This window comes from Dermacentor albipictus, chromosome 3 (assembly GCF_038994185.2).
Source record: "Dermacentor albipictus isolate Rhodes 1998 colony chromosome 3, USDA_Dalb.pri_finalv2, whole genome shotgun sequence".
Classification (NCBI taxonomy): Eukaryota; Metazoa; Arthropoda; class Arachnida; order Ixodida; family Ixodidae; genus Dermacentor; species Dermacentor albipictus.
In genome coordinates this window covers 190,917,957-190,936,519 of record NC_091823.1, presented here as the reverse complement: position 1 = coordinate 190,936,519, position 18,563 = coordinate 190,917,957, and positions in this window count along the sequence as shown.

Below are 18,563 nucleotides of genomic sequence, written 5' to 3'. Positions count from 1 at the left end.
GCAATGAGAAAATAAAATCGGCTACAGCACAAGAAGCGCAAACACCCGCAAGTAACGTGCACATGTCAGCAGAGCAGCGCCGCTCACTTGGTGCAGAGCTCGACCGCAGCGCCCTCACAGTCCCCGGAACAAGTCGCGCCCTGCTCGAAAGGAAGACTCGTGCAACTGAGAAACTACTTCGGTCCGAAATGAAGGGAAATGACGTCGTTTGTTTACTTCGCCGTCTGTGGTTCCGGTAACTGTGATCGCATGAGTAGCGTGGGTACTAGCCACTGTAGTACAGTGGCTACTGTAGCGTGGGTAGTAGAGGCGTATTATTTCCATGTTTTTGCGTGTTTTAGGCGGCCTTTTTCAACAACTTTGCTGACATTGCTTTCAACAGTGAGGACAGCCTGTGGAGCAGCCCTATCAACCGGACAGGGCCGTAAAATCTGTTTGAAGTTCGCAGCACATCGTCGTTTGGTTTGTGAATGTTAGAAGGTGTTCGTTTCTCAGCGGCGTAATCGACGACGGATTTGGCGTCGAGTGGTGTGCGCTTTGTTCCGGCTTGTGCGCCGTTCTACGGATGTGTACTGTTAATGAGTGGTGCTGTTTGTGCATCGGGAAATGGTGCCACGCCGGTGGGATTTGCTTTTTTGTAAAAACATCCGTGCCGTCTTTGTCGAGTGCTTCCGGAAACTGCTCGCCTTTTGTGCGTGCGTGTGTGTGTGTGTGTATGTGTGCGCGCGCGCGCGCGCTTCTGATATGCGTGGAACGCGTAGGAACGTCCGTACAGTCTTTCGCGAGTGCTTTCGGAAACTGCTCGCATTCTGTCTGTGTGCGCACGCGTGTGACATTCGTCGTTATTGCGATTTGCAAAGGTGTTTTTCATTTGGTGACTGCGTCTGCGAATGCCAGGATGTGATACACGTTCGTCATTTAGAGACGCTGCTTCAATGTAGGGTCACTTACATTTTGGTTGCTTAGAGGTCAGCTTTCAACGCATGGCAAGGCATTGCAGTGCGCTTAACCATCATTGGCACATGAACTGCTTTGTTATTTCTCCTTTAATTTCAAATTCAGTTTTGTGTAGTATGTAGGGAGATAATGGTCACCAAGATGCGACGCTCATCTCGTTTTTTGCCACTGCTGTGCACATATGAGGATTTTTTACTAGGTCAAGCCCTCTCAGCAAGTTGTGAAACACTTAGTGCAAATAATTTTTCACAGCAGTAACTGTGATCATTACCACAATTGATCACATGACATTTTTAGGGATTGTTATTTAATTACAATATGTTTAATTTATTTGTGACAAAGTGCGATGGATTTTGACTGCTATTTTGGCTATCTGTTCACCAACCTATTTATACTGTCTTGTGGTTCTGCTTTTTATTTTTATATGTGGGCATGCATGGCCAATCGCACGCTTGCCTTCTACAATTGGACATAAACAGGCACTAACATGCTCTTAGCAGATTTGTATTTGACAGTATTGTGCTTGACGGCTATTTGGAAAATATGCAGGTTCAAGTTCGCCCTTATACTACCTCTGACTGATATATCTGATGCAAGCAATATTATTAGGATGTGACAAAGTGCATACATAATTTATCACTGATCAAACTGCTTGCAATAAACTTTGCCAACTCGTCCTTGTTTGAAGCATCTCCAAAGTGCTATAATCACATTGCCAGATTATTTTATTGCGTGCACAAACAAACATGTAACATTTTATTATGAAACTTTTATGATACCTGACTCCTATATTGCAATAAAATCTTAGGCAGATCTACTCTCTGTACTAGGGATTCAAACTCTGCTGATAGCTTTTGACAATATCATTGTGCTATCCAGTGCTTACTGGCTGGTCGAGGAATGCGTCATGCAAAGGCAGTAGTATCGCCATAAGTGTTCATCCGAGAATATGTCCCCAAGTGAAAATCATTGCATCAAAAGTACCGACACCAGCTTTGATGGGGATGAAATTCCAGAAGTTGAGCTCTGAACGTCTTATTTGCTCTGTAGTTTATGCTGGTATATATGTGTCATAATGATTCAATGTGATCATACAGCACATTGATCACGCTCTTGCATTTACTACGAACAGCTCATAAATCTGACTGTCATTAATGAGCTTTTGTATGCACTACGACTTAAGTGCACACACTTTTTATACAATTCAGTCATCTTCAAAGATCAAGTTGCTCATAAGACTACAGTGCGTACACATCACATGCCACCTCACACACGTCATACATAATCTCGTCAGGTCTACACAACTCATCGCACACATGTCACTCAAGCTCTATGCATTCATATCGCACATCGCATAAATCTCGTGCACTTCGTAAATGTCTGCGTAGCACATCACACAGATCTCGCCCGTTTTCTCTGCGAGTTCGTTCAATATGCATTTCATATCGTTCTTTTCTCGTCAAATCTGTGCGACATGCATCCATCTCGTTCTATTTCTCGTCAAATCTGTGCGACATGCATACATCTCGTTCTATTTCTCACACAAATTTTTCAATAGGGACGCGCCAAGCTGCCGCGCCGCATGACACGGTTTCGGCCGTAACAGACAGTTCCAGTGCTGATCCCACCCACTCTCCATTCCTCGACCAAAGCAAACATTCGTTCGCGAAGTCGCGCGCCAACTGTCACTGCTGCCTGCTGCACAGTCGTCTGAGTCCTCTTTATCCCCGAAATTCCGACAGGTCTTACATGAACAGGTCAGTGACGCTCTACCTCTCGCTAATCAGCCACCTTCAGTGCCGGTTCCGCTCATGTGCGCTGCCGTCGTCGCCAGGACAAGACCTCTGCCTTAAGTTGCGCCTTACACGCCCACAAGCGTTGTCCACGCCTCTCCTTCTGCAGCTGCGAACTGCTTGCCCAGAAGCGGCTTCTGCGCGCCTCCGCAGCCCCTACGCCCACGCCCAGCTCAGAATTGTGCTCCCCTAACTTCCACACTTGGCGTACCAAAGATAGCCGGTCGATCTGCTTCGCGATACCAGCCCTTCCGGCACGGTTCCTCTGCCGGTGGTGTTGGCACCCTCCCGATACTACGAACGAGACTACAAAGGAATGCTCCTGACTCCCGGTCCCGCTATGCGCCCCCAGTTGCGCACTTCGTTCCCTCGTCTCTTGTTCCTCAAAGCTTCTACACTTGTCGGTATTCCTCTGCCCATCAACGTTCCCTGTCCCCCATCCGCCGCCACCCTGTTCTTTTCACGCCATCTCAACCTGCTCGCTGTCATCCCTACTTGCTTGCCTTTGCCCTCCTTCCCTTTCTCCAGGGCCCCAGCGCAGTTTACGTTTCCAATTCACTTTCGTGTCCATCAAGCTTACATCAGGCAAGTACCTGGGTTTAGCTGGCGAATTCGACACGAGCTCTGTCTGCGATGCATCTGATGACTCGACTCCTCTTCAGGTTGACGCCATGGCTCTCCCTGTCACGGCGTGTGCGCCTGCCGTCTATTGATCCCAACCTTGCTCAGAGTCAGCACGCGCAGATCGTCGACCTCCTTAACCAATTTCGAACTTATATCAACCTCCAACAACGTTGATTAGGACGTACCTCCACAGTCGTTCATCACATCGACACCGGCAGCAATGCGCCTTTAGGCTAACGTCCATACCATGTATCCGGGACGGAGCGCCGTGTCATCGATGAGCACTTAGGCGACATGCTCCGACGCGGCATGATGCAGCCATCACACAGTCCCTTGGCTTCTCCGGTAGTGCTGGTCAAAAAGAAAGATGGGAAAATTCGTTTTTGCGTGGACTATCGACGGCTCAAGAAGATAACCCGGAAAGATGTGTATCCTCTTCCCCGTATCGACGACACACTGAACTGCCTCCAAGGCGCTGAATTCTTTTCGTTCTTATACTTACGATCCCGTTATCGGCAAGACCCAGTGGCTGAGGCAGATCGCCCGAAGATGGCATTCGTTATGCCTGACGGCTTTAATGAATTTACCGTGATGCCCTTTGGTCTGTGTAATTTGCCTACAACGTTTGAAAGAAGGATGGATAACATCCTCCGGGGCCTCAAATGGAAGGTATACCTTTGTTATCTCGATGACATTGCCATATTTTGCCCTCACCTCCTCCGACTCAAACGCGTGCTCACTTCCCTCGCCGATGCGGGACTCCAGCTCAACTTGAAAAGTGTCGCTTCGCCATACGGCAGCTAGTCATGCTTAGCCAAGTTGTTTCGAAAGATACTGTATTCCCAGATCCAACCAAACTCCTTGCCGTCGCCGAATTCCCACGACCAGAGACCACGAAAGAACTCCGCAATTTCATCGTTTAATGTTGCTACTTCCATCGCTTCATCCCCAACCTCGCCACTATAACGGCGCCTTTCACGAAACTCCTCGCGGGTAACCATGACCTCTAGGCCTGGCCACTAATTTGCGATGCCGCATTTACGATAGTGCGTCGTCTTCTAGCCTCACCCCTCCCCCAATACTCCGACATTTTGACCCAAGCGCACCGACAGAAATACACACGCATGCCAGTGGCGTCGGCATTCTCAGTGTTCTTGCACAACGAAAGACTGGCATCGATGAATGCATTGTTACCTTCGCTAGCCGCGCACTCACGAAAGCTGAAGCAAGCTGTTCTGTTACACAAAAATATGCCCGGCTATCATTTGTGCCATAACTAAATTTCGTCCTTACCTCTACGACCGCCCGTCCGACGTTATAACTGACCACCATGCACGCTGGTGGCTCTCGTCCTTGAAATATGCAACAGGTCACCTCGCCCGATGGGCGCTTTGCCTCCAAGAGTATGAAATTTGAGTGCTGTACTGCTCTGGCCGTACACATTCGGACGCGGATGTCTTGTCTCGCTTCCCAGTGTCAGGCCAGCCCAATTATCTGAAAGTACGAATATGCGAGTCAACCTTCACCGCCATGGACATGTTTTCGGAGCAGCAGAAGGATCAAGGAATTGTTGGTATGCTGGCTTTTATGTCACACCCTCCAGGGCCTTCTCCTGGCCGTGTATTGCGTCACCAAGCACAGCACTTAGCTGTTCGTCATGGGCTCCTATACCGGTGTAACTGCCTCTCGGACGGACGCAAATGGTTCATCGTGGTTCCTCGACATCTACGTTCGCACATATGTGCAGCGTTTCATGGTGGCTCGCAATGCATACATGCGGGAGTACTCAAAACATACGCGTGCCAGCGAGTCCGCTATTACTGGCGCGGGATGTACCGATTCGTCCGCCAATATGTCCGCTGCTGCCTCTCTAACCAACGTCGAAAGAATACCCCTCGTGCCTCAATTGCTCTACTACGACCATTACTTTGTCCAGGACGGGCCGCTGACCGCGTCGGAGTTCATCTTTATGGGTCCCTGCCGAGTACTTCAGATGTCAACCGCTGGATGATTGTGGTGACAGACAATCTTAGCCGTTACGTGGGAACTTCGCCTGTGCCCAACTCATCGGTGAGTGATGTTGCCTGGTTCCTTCGGTGTAACATCATACTTTGCCATGGAGCCTCCAGAGCACTGCTGAGTGGCAGAGGCCATCTCTTTGTCTCTGACGTTATAGAAGCCCTACTGAAGTAATGCCTCGTAATTCACCATATCACTGCTACATACCACCCGCAAACTAATTGGATGACTGAGCGCTTTAACCGCCCTTTGGCGACAGGTTAGCCATGTACGTCGCACCTGACCAGACCAATTAGGACCGCATTCTACCCTTCGTGACGTACGCTTATAATAATACCACCACACAGACCGGCGCGAGCCTCTCTGCACGATGGATACAATCCGTCGGTGTCGCCCTGATACAACGGAGGCTACTACCTTGTCTAAAGCTGCTGCACCCGCGGAAGAGTGGCGAAAGTTCGCCCGCACATTTACCTTGGAAGATCAGCAGCGACAGAAGCTCCTTCGGCATATTCCCGCCTCTCCTGCACCCTATGGCACTGACTCTCTAGTCTGGTTTTCGGTTCCGGCTACCAGCCAAGGACTTTCACCCAAACTCGTTTCCAAGCACCAGGGTCTCTACCGTGTAGTTAGTCAAACGTCTCCTGTAAAGTAGTTGGTAGAACTCCTTGAGCCGTCTTCGGATAAGCGCCGCCGAGGGCGCGGAATCATGCACGTTCAGCGGCTCAAGCCGTACTTCGATCCACCTGTACTATCCTGCCCGTAGGTCAACGAGACAGCTCCTCTTCTCCGGGGAGGTAATTACACTGGATAAGAACGAAAGGACGATGACAAGGAGTTGTTCCAAGCCTTCTGCCTGTGTTGCCTAAGCTGTGTGACCTCTCGCTGTGGTGCTCTACTCTCTGGGGGTTTCATCAATTAAAATACAACGCCTCTTGACAGTACCATTATACAGCGATGGGCTTGGTGTGGAATGCATATGTTCGGCAATGTAAATATGCGCATAAATTTGCTCGTATTCCACATGTATATACACATAAATGACGCATTTCACATCCCCATAACCTCCTCACAAATTATTGCCACGCATAAGCCATTCCCCACCACGCCGACCACGATATAGTGCTGCGCATATGTTCAACTGTTCCTGTTCAAGAAGGTTCCGCCTAAGTTTTTTTCTCAAGGACACATGGCGCATGGCCAATCTGCACAGCTCATTGGATCTACTGGCTTGTCCCGTACCCAGCGCGAACGTTGATGGGCGGTCTCGCTGTGTCGCTCCGCAAATCAGAAAGAGCGCGCTGCAATAAACAATTCTAACATGGACAACTTGGTCCACCGTTGACCTACTCCACTTCCAACATTTGCGAAAATTTAAAGTAAGTCTTGACGGATATAAACCCATCTGCTGTTTTGAATGTCGAATGCAATTAAACAAAGCTTCTGCGGCTTAAAGGGAAGCTGAAAGCTTTTCCAGAAAAAATGAGTGAAGAGCAGTATGCAGTGGTTTTCAACCCTCTGAATTCGAATATCGCATCGAAATTGAGCGAAAGAAAGCGCAAACATAATTTATTTCGACGGAAAGTGCAGCAGCAGACATGCCAAGCTCGCGCGCCTCGTTTCCGCCTGTGATTGGTCGGGCGCCTCGTGACGTCAACAATGGTGTTCATCCGGACCGACTTCTACCGCCACACACGAAGCTCAGTGCAATGTAGTTTGGTGGTGTTTTGCTGAGACGGTCATGGAAATTTTCGAGAGCTTGCGTTTCTCTGAGGTGTCCGGCGTTAAGTCCAGACTCTACGAGAGTGATGTTGCGCGCAACGGTGACGGGCGACGGCTTCGAGCGACAAAACGGGCCGTCGCTTGAACAAATCGCTCGGTGTTGTCGCTCAATCGCTCGTTTCTAGAAATCTGGAACTCGTCGCTCGTCGCCCGGAAATGCTATGAGCTACTAGCCGATAGTGCGAAGCCGAAACTGGATGTACATAACTCAAATACTACTGTTTGTCGCACGGAACGAGCAAACTATTGAATTTTACATGTGCAAGAATAAGAACCTAGTGCTAGACCTTCAGAAATATTTTATGCTCCTTCTTCAGTAAAATACATCAACCATGCAAAATTGATAAAGCATGCTTCACGCTAGTTTTGGCGCGTATATTGCTGCCCTCATACCGGGAAGTCGTCGCTCAAAGCCATCGCTCGCGTGGAGTTCAGCTTGCAGACGACGAGTGAACGCGACAGCCATCGCCTCGCTTGTAGCACTGTCGCTGTCACGTGCAAGATCACTTGTAAGGGGTTTATACTTGTACATACTACACCTACGTATATTCTTGTACATACTAGATGTACGAGCCGATTGCGAAGAGCCGGCCTCTCCAAGAAGCGAAAAATGCTGGTGCAAGGAATGCTTTCCACGTGAACGAAGGCGAAGTGTTAGCATCTCCTTGTGTTGGAAATGTTCTTTGGCGAGTATGTCGTTTGCTAAGCTGCATTCAGCGTTCCAGTGAGTACGTTTCCGGGCAAACAACTGTAGTGTTATGTTCCTGCATGCCTCCTCGCAGAACGTAAGTGGTGATGCGATCTTCAGCATTTGTGCGCTGCGCCAAAGCTGTCGGCAATCTACACAGATGGTTTAAACGCGGGAAAAGTTTACCGGCTGTTGTAGCACGTGTAGTACAGAACCTTCATCAGCGCGCCATCCGCACGCTACTCGTAACCGACGAATTCCGTCGGCTACGTGAGATGGTCGGTTTCTCATGTGTGCGAGAGAAGGGGGAGCGCAGCGTCTCCGCGTGAGCAGGCTTTCCAACACATGCAAACTTTACGCTTGCACTGCGTTATGGTAGCTGCATGCAGGCTGTTTCACGACACACGTGCGAATAGAAAATCCGCGGCGCTTGGCGATGAAACCTGCGTGAACGGTGAATGCACCTTCCGTTCAGCGTGCTATTTTTTTAGGAGATACAAAAGCACGCAATATTGATAAACTCCGGTATTAATCGTCATGGAAGTGGTTAGAGCACAACACTTGTTCTTGAGCGCTTGAAGTTGTTTCGCTTCACAGCAGCCTCCCACTTAGCTGAAAGCTTCTTTTCTTGCAGGAAATAATGGAACATCGGAACATCGTCGCGGCCGCTGGTGTTCGTGTAAGCGTAGGCTGCACAGCACGCCGGCATTATCGGCCTATAAGTTAAATTGATGCTGCGCACGTCAACTACCACTCCTATATACACACAAATAAAGGAATTTAGGGTCGAGCGAAGCAGATTAGGACGGCACGCACGCAGAAATAAACGCGGTCAGGCACGGTCGCGGAGACAGCGAAGGAGCGGAACACCAGTGTTGACGTCACTTCACCGCGGTTTCCGGTCTCCGCTCGCATCGTCAGCGTCAGCAGCAACGCGCGCCGCTGGACGAGGGGCGGAGCTACAACGCAATTTTAACCGATGATTGCGTCGCTCCTAAGTTAAACATCCCCCCCAAAATTTTACCTTCGTGGTTTATAAGGTTCCCGCATCCGTATATGAGCGTCTTATGGAATTCGACAGACTCTTCTGCTTCCCTTTAATGCCTTGTTTTTTTTTTCCACGCTTGACGTGGTTTTCTTGGTATGGGAAAATCCAAAATAGGAATATCAAGGTCGGTAAAACTTCCTTTGGGCCTATATGGCACATTATTCGGAACTTAAACTTACAGCCAAAACACCTAAGATGGACCACAAAAGGAAGATACGGCACACACTGGCGCTGACTAACAACTTCTTTATTTCTGCGTCGTCGATGCATATACAAACCCTAGGCTGCCAAATTATCACAAGCGCAAAGGTAGGATAGTCAAATTCAGAAGGGCGCATGAACAAAGATGTGTTACTGGTGCAATTATCGCATTGTCTTTTTATGTGGTGACCTCTAAGGCAAGCCGCGCATGCTCATTCTCGCTTTTGCCAAGAATCGACGTCCCATCAAGTCGCAGCTCACAATTGTTGCAAGAGTTTATATGCGCAACAAGGTGCACTCCTCTATCTAAATCTTTGTTTACTTTTTGCGCATGTACCCTGCGTCGCTCATTGACACAACTCCCTGTCGGGCCAACGAACGTCTTTCCACATGAGATCGGAATCGCATAAACCCCGCCGACAGCGCAAGACACGTATGTAGCATCATGCCTAATTTGGAATCGTCCTCTGCTCTCTCCGCAGGTGCGGGAGCATCGCTTAGAAAGCTTGTTCGGCGCAGAAAACGCCGAAGGAACACCATGCCTGCAAGCAACATTCTTGAGTTGATGGGTGACCTTACATATATAAGGCAGTTTGATGGTATGGGTGAGCGCAGTGCAAAATTAGAAATGGAAAACTGAGCGCTCAAGAAAGAAAATGCCGCACTATCACAGGAATGCAAGTGACTAAAACAACTGTCTGACCTTGAAGACCGGGTGACGAACCAAGAACAGTAGTCGAGGAACAGGAACATTGAGAGTAAAGGTGTTCCGGTAAGCGACGACGAGAACCTGCCTTCAATCTTGAGCAAACTAGGCGTCGTCATAGGGGAACCCATTTCTGATTCCGATGTAGACATATGCCATCGTGTGCCAAGGATAGACAAAGGATGTCCTGACATTGTCGTGCAGTTCCGCTCTCGTGCGAAACGGGAAGCGGTGATTGAAAAGGCCAGGAAGAATCGAATTTTGACCTCTGATTTTGGTTACCAGAGTGCAGATGGTTCCAGTTCTTCCCCAGTATTTATTAATGAACACCTTTGCCCCGCTTTGAAGAAACTTCTTGGGCTAATTGTTGAGCGAAAGAACGAAAAAAACATGAAAGGACGCGTGGACAAAGGGCGGCAGACACTTCCAATGTACTGCGCATATCTTGCGTTGCGGACATCGATAAGATGAAATGAGGATAGAGGAATCCGAGCATTTTCTTCAACCGCCATTCACATTGATGGCTAGTTAATCGCTGAACCCTGCGGATGTGACTAAAATTCATAGTAAGATGCCGTGCACATCTTTCTTCCTGTTAAACACTCGGTCAGCGCGCAATAACTCTGATGAGCTGTGTGACTTGCTTTCATGTTTTGGCTTTCCATTTGATGTTATTATGCTTTGTAAAAACATCGTACCGAAAGAAAACGAAGTAATACGGATCCCAGGTTGCACAAGACACTACTTAAAGCGCTCAGTCAAGAACGGTGGATGAGTACTTTTCATGGCCAGAGAAAGTTTTCAGTGTGTCAGTATCGACGACTTTATGGCGGTCACACCGGACTTTGAAATTTTGACTGTCATTCACAACAAAAGCATATTTTCTGTTTTATATCGCCCTCCAGGCGGGAACGTGGCAAAGTTATTAAATATATAGAAAACTACTTATCCTGGATAAATGAAAACAGTTATGAGGTCGACCTGGGCGCTGATATATATAATAACGTGTTGAACGAAACAGAGCTACGTACTGATTTCACTAGACTATTAGAAGCTAATGCATGTTTTAACACAATTAGTGCTCCAACTCGCACTAGCAACCACTGTGAAAGTTTGCTTGATGTTTTATTACAAAACTTGAATCTAGAACTATTAACTCCTGAGTTATCAGCGCTCATATTAGTGATCATTTGCCAGTATTTCTTCTCCTGGAATCGTATGTCTCGGCAAAAGAAAAGAAGCAGTGTGCCCCATTGACTATTCAAGATATTAATCCGTCTACACTTGAGGAGTTCCGCACAAAAATATGAAAAATTATTTGGCTTGAAGTGTACACTCAGTCTGACGTAGATGCCACGTACTAGTCATTTCTGTGTCTTTTCAAAAAGGCTTACCCGGAATCTTTTCATCCTAAAACACTGAAGCATAGAAAAGCTAGAAAACCTTGGATAACCAATGCACTTCTGAAACTAATGAAACAAAAAAATGCTCTATTCAAACATTTTTTAGACACAAGAGGCACATGCCATCTATCCGAATTAAGGAAATTTCGAAATAAGTTAAGGGCTACTCTCAGACAAGCCAAGAAAGGTTACCTTCATAGGTAGTTTAATCCTGAAGCTATAAAGCGAATGGAAATCACGGGGAGAAACCTTAGCACAGGGCTTAACACTGGACGTCAGCATTCAGAGGGTGTACGAGAATCGATAATTAACGGGGAACATTCATCAGGCGCGCATTTACCAAACGCTTTTGACAATTATCTTTTGTCCCTTGTAAATAGTTTGCGCCAGCCACGCTCCGCAGAGTAACTCAATTCCAGAAACTATGATAGTGCTTTTAACTTCCAACTAGCGCCGAAGAAATTTATCCCACGTTCTCCGCTGCGCGAAATAGTAAAAGCTGCGATATTGATGACCTGCAAAGACGTTTTACATCTGATACCCAGTTCTTGAGCATGTGTATAAATTGTGCTTTGTAAACGGTATATTTTCCAAGCGCATGCAGCTCGCAAAGGTTACAGTGCACTTGAAAGCTGGTGATAAAAACAACCTGTCTAACTACACACCAATATCCATTTTGCCTGTATTTTTTAAATGCCTAGAAAAATTCATAACACTGAGAATGACCGCTTTCTGCGAAAAAGACAATATTATTAGTGACTGTAAGTTCGGTTTCCGAAAGGGTCGCTTGACAAAGTTAGCTCTACCAACACAAAAGGAACTAATACTACAAGCATTTCAGCAAAATTTAGTGACATTAGGCGTTTTCGTCTATTTTTCAAAGGCCTTTGACGCAATTAACCACACCACTCTGCTAACAAAACTTGAAATTTATGGTTTCAGGGGCCCATTCCTTGGCCTAATCAAAAGCTATCTGCAGTTCAGGTGTCAGAGGTTTTCAATAAATAACTGTATTTCTGATAACTTGCCCATTAATTATGGTGTACCTCAAAGAAGCATTCTTGGACCTTTGTTATTTAATATTTACGTAAACGACATAATCAATATGGACACCACTGCCCGATTCATCATATACGCTGATGACACTAGTCTGTTCTTTACATCTGGTTGTACAAGGAACCTGTTGGCTCTTGCGAACGCTGCTTTAAGGAAATTTATTCGATGGAGTCCATTGAATTCATTGTCTATAAGTAAAAACAAGACAAAGGCGGTACTTTTTCGTCATAAAAACAAGAATGTCCACATTGATGGCAATTTGCAATTGGGTTCCTCGATTATCAACTTTGTGCCATCCATTAAATACCTCGGGGTCGTATTTCAAGGAAACTTTCTTTGGAATCTTTATACAAACTCAGTTGCTAACAATATCGCTGATGTTGTGGGAATACTAACGAAACTTCGATTTTTCTTACCTTGAGGGTCAAAAAACTGTTTTATAACACTCTCTTCCGGTCCCATCTGAATTACTGTAATTTAGTCTGGGGAAACACCACGACGTCACACATAACGAAACTTCTATTGCAGAAGAAAGCAGTGTGCGCTATCGCCAATTCTCCATATGACGCTGATTTCATATGACGCTCTTTTCAGCGCCATTAATTCACAACCTGTCACCTCCATATATCGTAGTATTTTACTCAAGGGTTTCACTACTGCGAAAAAACAGAACGCGAAATTTTTCGAGCAATTATCTCTATTGACAATGAATTCTAACATTTACAACACACGTCAGAGAGAAACATGGTACGTTCCTAAAGCGCGCACTAACTACGGTTGACAAATGTTACGCCACGCACTGCCATCTTTGTTAAACTCATTAGAAAGTCAATAGACACCTATCTCGCCTTTTGATGGGCTCATTGTGGATTCCTCCTTTTTTGTTTTGCTCTGGTATACACTGACGCCATGAATGCATAACCAATCTTTGTCTGCTTGTAAATAACTTAATAATTATAAATGTGAATTTCAGCGCTGTATTATTAGTATCATTTTATACCATTCGCTTTCTGTAATATAATTTCTTGCAGCATTCTATTGTAGATATTTTTACCCGTATGCATTTCTGTTATACAATTTTCACTAATGTTCACTTTTTGTTCTCATTTATCCATTATTAAATGTTTCGGTTCTCTTTAATGTGCACAGTGCCATTTCTGTAGGGAGTACAGACCCCGTCAAGACGAATTCATTTAGATTTTTGTCTGTACTCCTGTCATCTGTACATCTATAGATGCAGATAAACTTGAATTGAATTGACCACCGCAGGCCTTCGCGTTTCACGTTCTGCGGCCAGCCCTTTTGTACTTTTTCTTCTCTGAATCAAACCTTCAACCAGGGCAGTCAAAAGCGACATAGGGAGCCCAGCTGCCAGAAGTCGGGTGATCTGATTATCAAAACTTTGTTGCATCTTGCGCACAAACGCACTCTTAGGAGCCGATTCCATACAACACGATGCAATGCCTCTTTTCACAATTTTGGAGTGTGCAGACGTCAAGGACAAAAGTTCCTTTTTCACACGGGGTGGCTACGCCCAATACACATGACGTTCACAGAACTAAAGCTTCAGTTCTAAGAACTACAATACATTGTTTTGTGGGCTCTCGTGGGTACACACAAGACCTTGTCCATGTTCCTAAAGATCACCTAAAACCTTATTGATCGTATCCTGGTAGGAAGAGGCAAGCAATAAAATTACCAATGAACCTCAACATATCTAAAAACTTGAAAGCTTTGCGCTCAATAAAAGCATGGTCAAAAGAATGGTCAACTCTAGAAAAAAATATCAACAAGAACGGGAGCAACACATGACCCAATACAAATACCATACCGTTGTAGATACTATTGGTCATTAAAAACAATAAAAGTAACTCGAAGGTAATATTCTAAAACATTAAAAAATTACCCATGGAAAGTTCCAAGGTGAATCAAGAAATCCGTGATCGCTGCCTTATTGAAGTTTTCGAACGTTTAGATAAGGTGGTGCCTAAAGGACCTTCATGCTGTTGTAATGTCAGTGTTCGACTAACGGTGTCTTCCCTAAAAGATCATGAGCTGTGCCTTATGGAAGCAGATAAGGAAGGAGTGTTTGTTCTCGTTGAGAACTTGCCAAGGCATGAAGTGAGTGATATCGGCCGTAGGTTTTCGGCTACAACAATACATGGAAGATGAAGATCTGTATCCCCACAGTATGTTCGGCTTTCGCACCAAACTATCAACCCAAGACGTCCTACTACAAATTAAAGAGGGAGTTCTAAGCAACATCCCCTATAACGGAGAAAGCATAATAATGGCACTCGATGTCAAAGGCGCATTCGACAACGTCAGCCACGCGGCCATCCTCAAGGAACTGGACGATCTCAATAGCGGACGAAGAATCCACGGCTACGTGACAGCGTTCCTATCAAACAGAACAGCCACGGTGGGGTTAGGAGACCTGCGGACAGACAAGTTCCACACGCCTAACAAAGGAACCCCGCAGGGATCCGTGATCTCACCGATCCTTTTCAACATTGCAATGATTGTGATAGCCCCGGAAGCTGGAAGGGATCGACGGCATACATCACGCCATTTATGCCGACGATATCACCATCTGGACTAACCAAGGCTCGCTCAGCCAAAAGGAAGAACGACTACAAGACGCAGCAACATGCGTGGGAGAATGTGTTAGGGAAAGAGGCCTCGCCTGCTCGACGGAGAAGTCAGAGCTCCTGCGAGTCAGAAAAGGAAAACGCTCGGAAGAACAAAGCAGCGTCACCCTAGAAGGACAAAAAATACCAGAAAAAGAAGCCGTCAGGATTCTGGGAATGTGGGTGCAGAGCAATCAACACTGCACACACACCATAAACATACTCAAGCAAGCGACGGCACAGGTGGCACGTATGATCACCCGCGTCTCGCAAAAAAAGAAGCGGCACGAAGGAGGAAGATACAGTCAAGTTGGTTAAGAGCCTCATAATCAGCCGGATTACGTACGCCCTCCCATATTACTACACAAACAAAGGCGAACGGGACCAGGCCGACGCCATCATAAGGAAAGCGTTTAAAACAGCGCTTCACCTGCCGGCCAACACCTCGACAGAGAAGCTGCTGGCCCTCGGACTCCACAACACGTTCGAGGAGCTCAAAGAAGCACAATTAGGGTCGCAGCTACTCAGACTCCAGCAGACTACCACGGGCAGAGAGCTCCTAAAAATACTGGGGCATAAAGAAATTGAGAGGGAAGAACAAAGAACGGCAAACCTACACGATGAGTGTCGCAGTACCATCAAAGTAGGGTCCCTTCCAAGAAACATGGCCCCGAATTTACACACAGCTAGGCGGAACGCTAGGGCAAAGTATGTAGAAAAATACCTAGCAACCAAGGCAAACACGGTTTACACAGACGCCGCGGTATATCCTCGAGAACGAAGGGAAAAAGAACAAAGAGTCGTCGCGGCAGTAATAGGCTCGTACTATAGGGAAATCACTTGCGCGTCGGCACGGGATTGTACGGTAACCGAGGGAGAGGAAATGGCTGTTGCTCTAGCAGCTGTGGAGGGCTACCACATAAATAGATCCCTTGTAATTCTAACAGACTCAAAGGAAGCATATCGAAACTACATTAACGGCAGAATTGGTCTAAAAGCGCTCCAAATCTTCCTCCGCGCTGGCCAACAGAATAAAACACCCAACAGAATAAACACATTAGACACACCATCTTTTGGGTACCGGGGCACACTGAGATTGAGGGCAACCAAAGGGTCGATAGGATCGCTCACGAGCATACAACCGAGCGGGCCTAAACAGAGATCCTGAGGACTTCATGACAGTGATCCCAACGTACTCTGACATACTAAATTACCATAGAGGGACGAGGATCAGATATCCCCCGCCTCACAATACACTCACTCAACAACAGGCAGTTTACTGGCGAAAGCTGCAGACAGCAACTTTCCCAAATTTACATAAACTACACAAAATGTTCCCAGGTCAATACAGGGACACATGCCCGTGGTGTGGCGCAATACACACACTTTATCACATCACATGGGAGTGCAATACGAATAAGGCATTCCACAAGATAGAAAATCCGAGTGCGGAGCAGTGGGAGAGCGCGCTCTCCAGCGGCGACCCTAGCCTCCAACGGAGGCTGGTGGATCATGCCCGACGAGCAGCCACGCTAAGTGGTGGCCTAGTATAGGGGCGCCAACCATGCAGGCCGGAGATCGGCATCAACCATTAGAAGACATCCGGCCCGACCGCTGAATTACTCTTTCTAGGGCAATAAAGTTTACTTCCTCCTCCTCTCGTTGAGAAGGGCATCTTTCACTATAAAGCGTTGAAGGCTAGGCTAAAAAAACTTTGTTCCTATTAGGGAAAGTGCAGTTAGGGTAAAAACAACGTTTATAGACTTTTGTAAAAAACGGTTTACGGTTTCCGGTTAAAAAAGTTTACGGTGGCAAACCAAACCCCGACCTTGACCAACCCTTCACGCATGCTGAACTCTCTGCAGCACTATCGACGCTCACAAGAAACACCAGCCCGGGCAAAGATCGGATCATGAACAAGCATCTTCGGAACCTTCCGCAGCAGGCTACCGCAGCCCTGCTCCAGTACTTCAATGAATGCTGGGAGAGAGGAAAGCTACCGGCTGCATGGAAGCACTCCGAGATTACCATGATCCCCAAACCAAATAAGCAGCTCAGCATCGAGAACTTGCGCCCAATTTCCCTTACCTCGTGCGTAGGGAAACTTTTCGAGCATATGATTCACAACCGACTAACCTCGTACCTCGAAGACAACGGATATTTTCCAAACACTATGTTCGGTTTCAGGCAGAACCTGTCAACGCAAGATGTCTTTCTTCTACTCAAGGAAGAGCTCATCGACCACCTGAGTACCAGAAGCAAATCATCGATTTTAGCCATCGACGTAAAGGGAGCCTTTGACAACGTCAGTCACGAAGCTATCCTCTGCAACCTCGAAGACGTGGGCTGCGGTTCCTGGACATACGACTATGTCAGGAATTCCCTCACGGGCCGCACGGCCACCGTTGGAATATACAACCTGCGCAGCGACAGCTTCCGACTACCGAGCAAAGGCACCCCGCAGGGTTCGGTCATATCGCCGTTGCTCTTCAACGTCGCAATGATCAAACTACCCAGCCTCCTTGACGCGATACCAGACGTAAGACACGCTTTCTATGCAGATGATATCATGTTATGGACAAGGGCCTCAAACACTGGAACACAAGAAACATGCCTACAGGAAGCAGTAGATACCATCGAGAGCTACTTGCACAAATGCGGCCTCTGCTGTGCTCCCGAGAAGACCGAACACCTCGTCCTCAAGTCAAGGACGAGAGGCAGACCACCCGGCTACGATGAACCCGATCCTAACGTCACCCTCAATGGAACGCCCATTCCAAAAGTGGAAACCCTACGAGTTCTAGGGTTACACATACACAAAGACGGGTCCGGGGCGGCCACCCTCCCACGACTACAGCGAACGCTATCACAGCTCACGCATCTCGTCAGGAGAGTTGCAAGCCATAGAAGCGGACTTAAAGAACAGGACACGCTACGCGTGATGCAAGCACTCCTCACCAGTCGAATAACATACGGCACGCCCTACCTCGCGCTGAAGAATGTAGAGGTAGAAAAAATTAACATTCAAATACGGAAAGCCACCAAAATCGCCCTGGGCCTACCATCTACGGCTTCGACTACGAGGCTTCTCAAGATGGGCGTACACAACACCTGGCAAGAGCTAGCTGAAGCTCACAAAGCCAGTCAATTAGAACGACTGAAGCTCACGCCCACCGGAAGATCAGTGCTGCAACGGCTGAGCTACGGTGAAACCTTTATTGCCACCACGGACCGAAAAGAAAAAATTCCTGCGAACATCCGCGAATCCCTGTGCATAGCCCCAATTCCACGCAACATGCACCCCACGTACCACAAGGAAAGAAGACAAGCCCGAGTGGATGCTCTACGGCGAAGACACAGGTAAGATCCGGACGCCAGATACACCGACGCAGCCAAATACCCGCAAAGAAACGCTTACGCCCTGAGCGTCGTAGATTCTCAGGGCAGAGAGCTAGCGTCTGCCACAGTCCGTGCACAAAACCCCGAGACTGCAGAAGAGACAGCGATCGCCCTAGCGACTACCACGTGCATGGACGCAGCTGTCATCTTCTCCGATTCTCAAGCAGCCGTCAGAAACTACGCTAAGGGTCGCGTGTCAACACAAGCACTGAAGCTATTGAAGCACCGCAGTACTCCGATCCCCTACACCTGCGTGA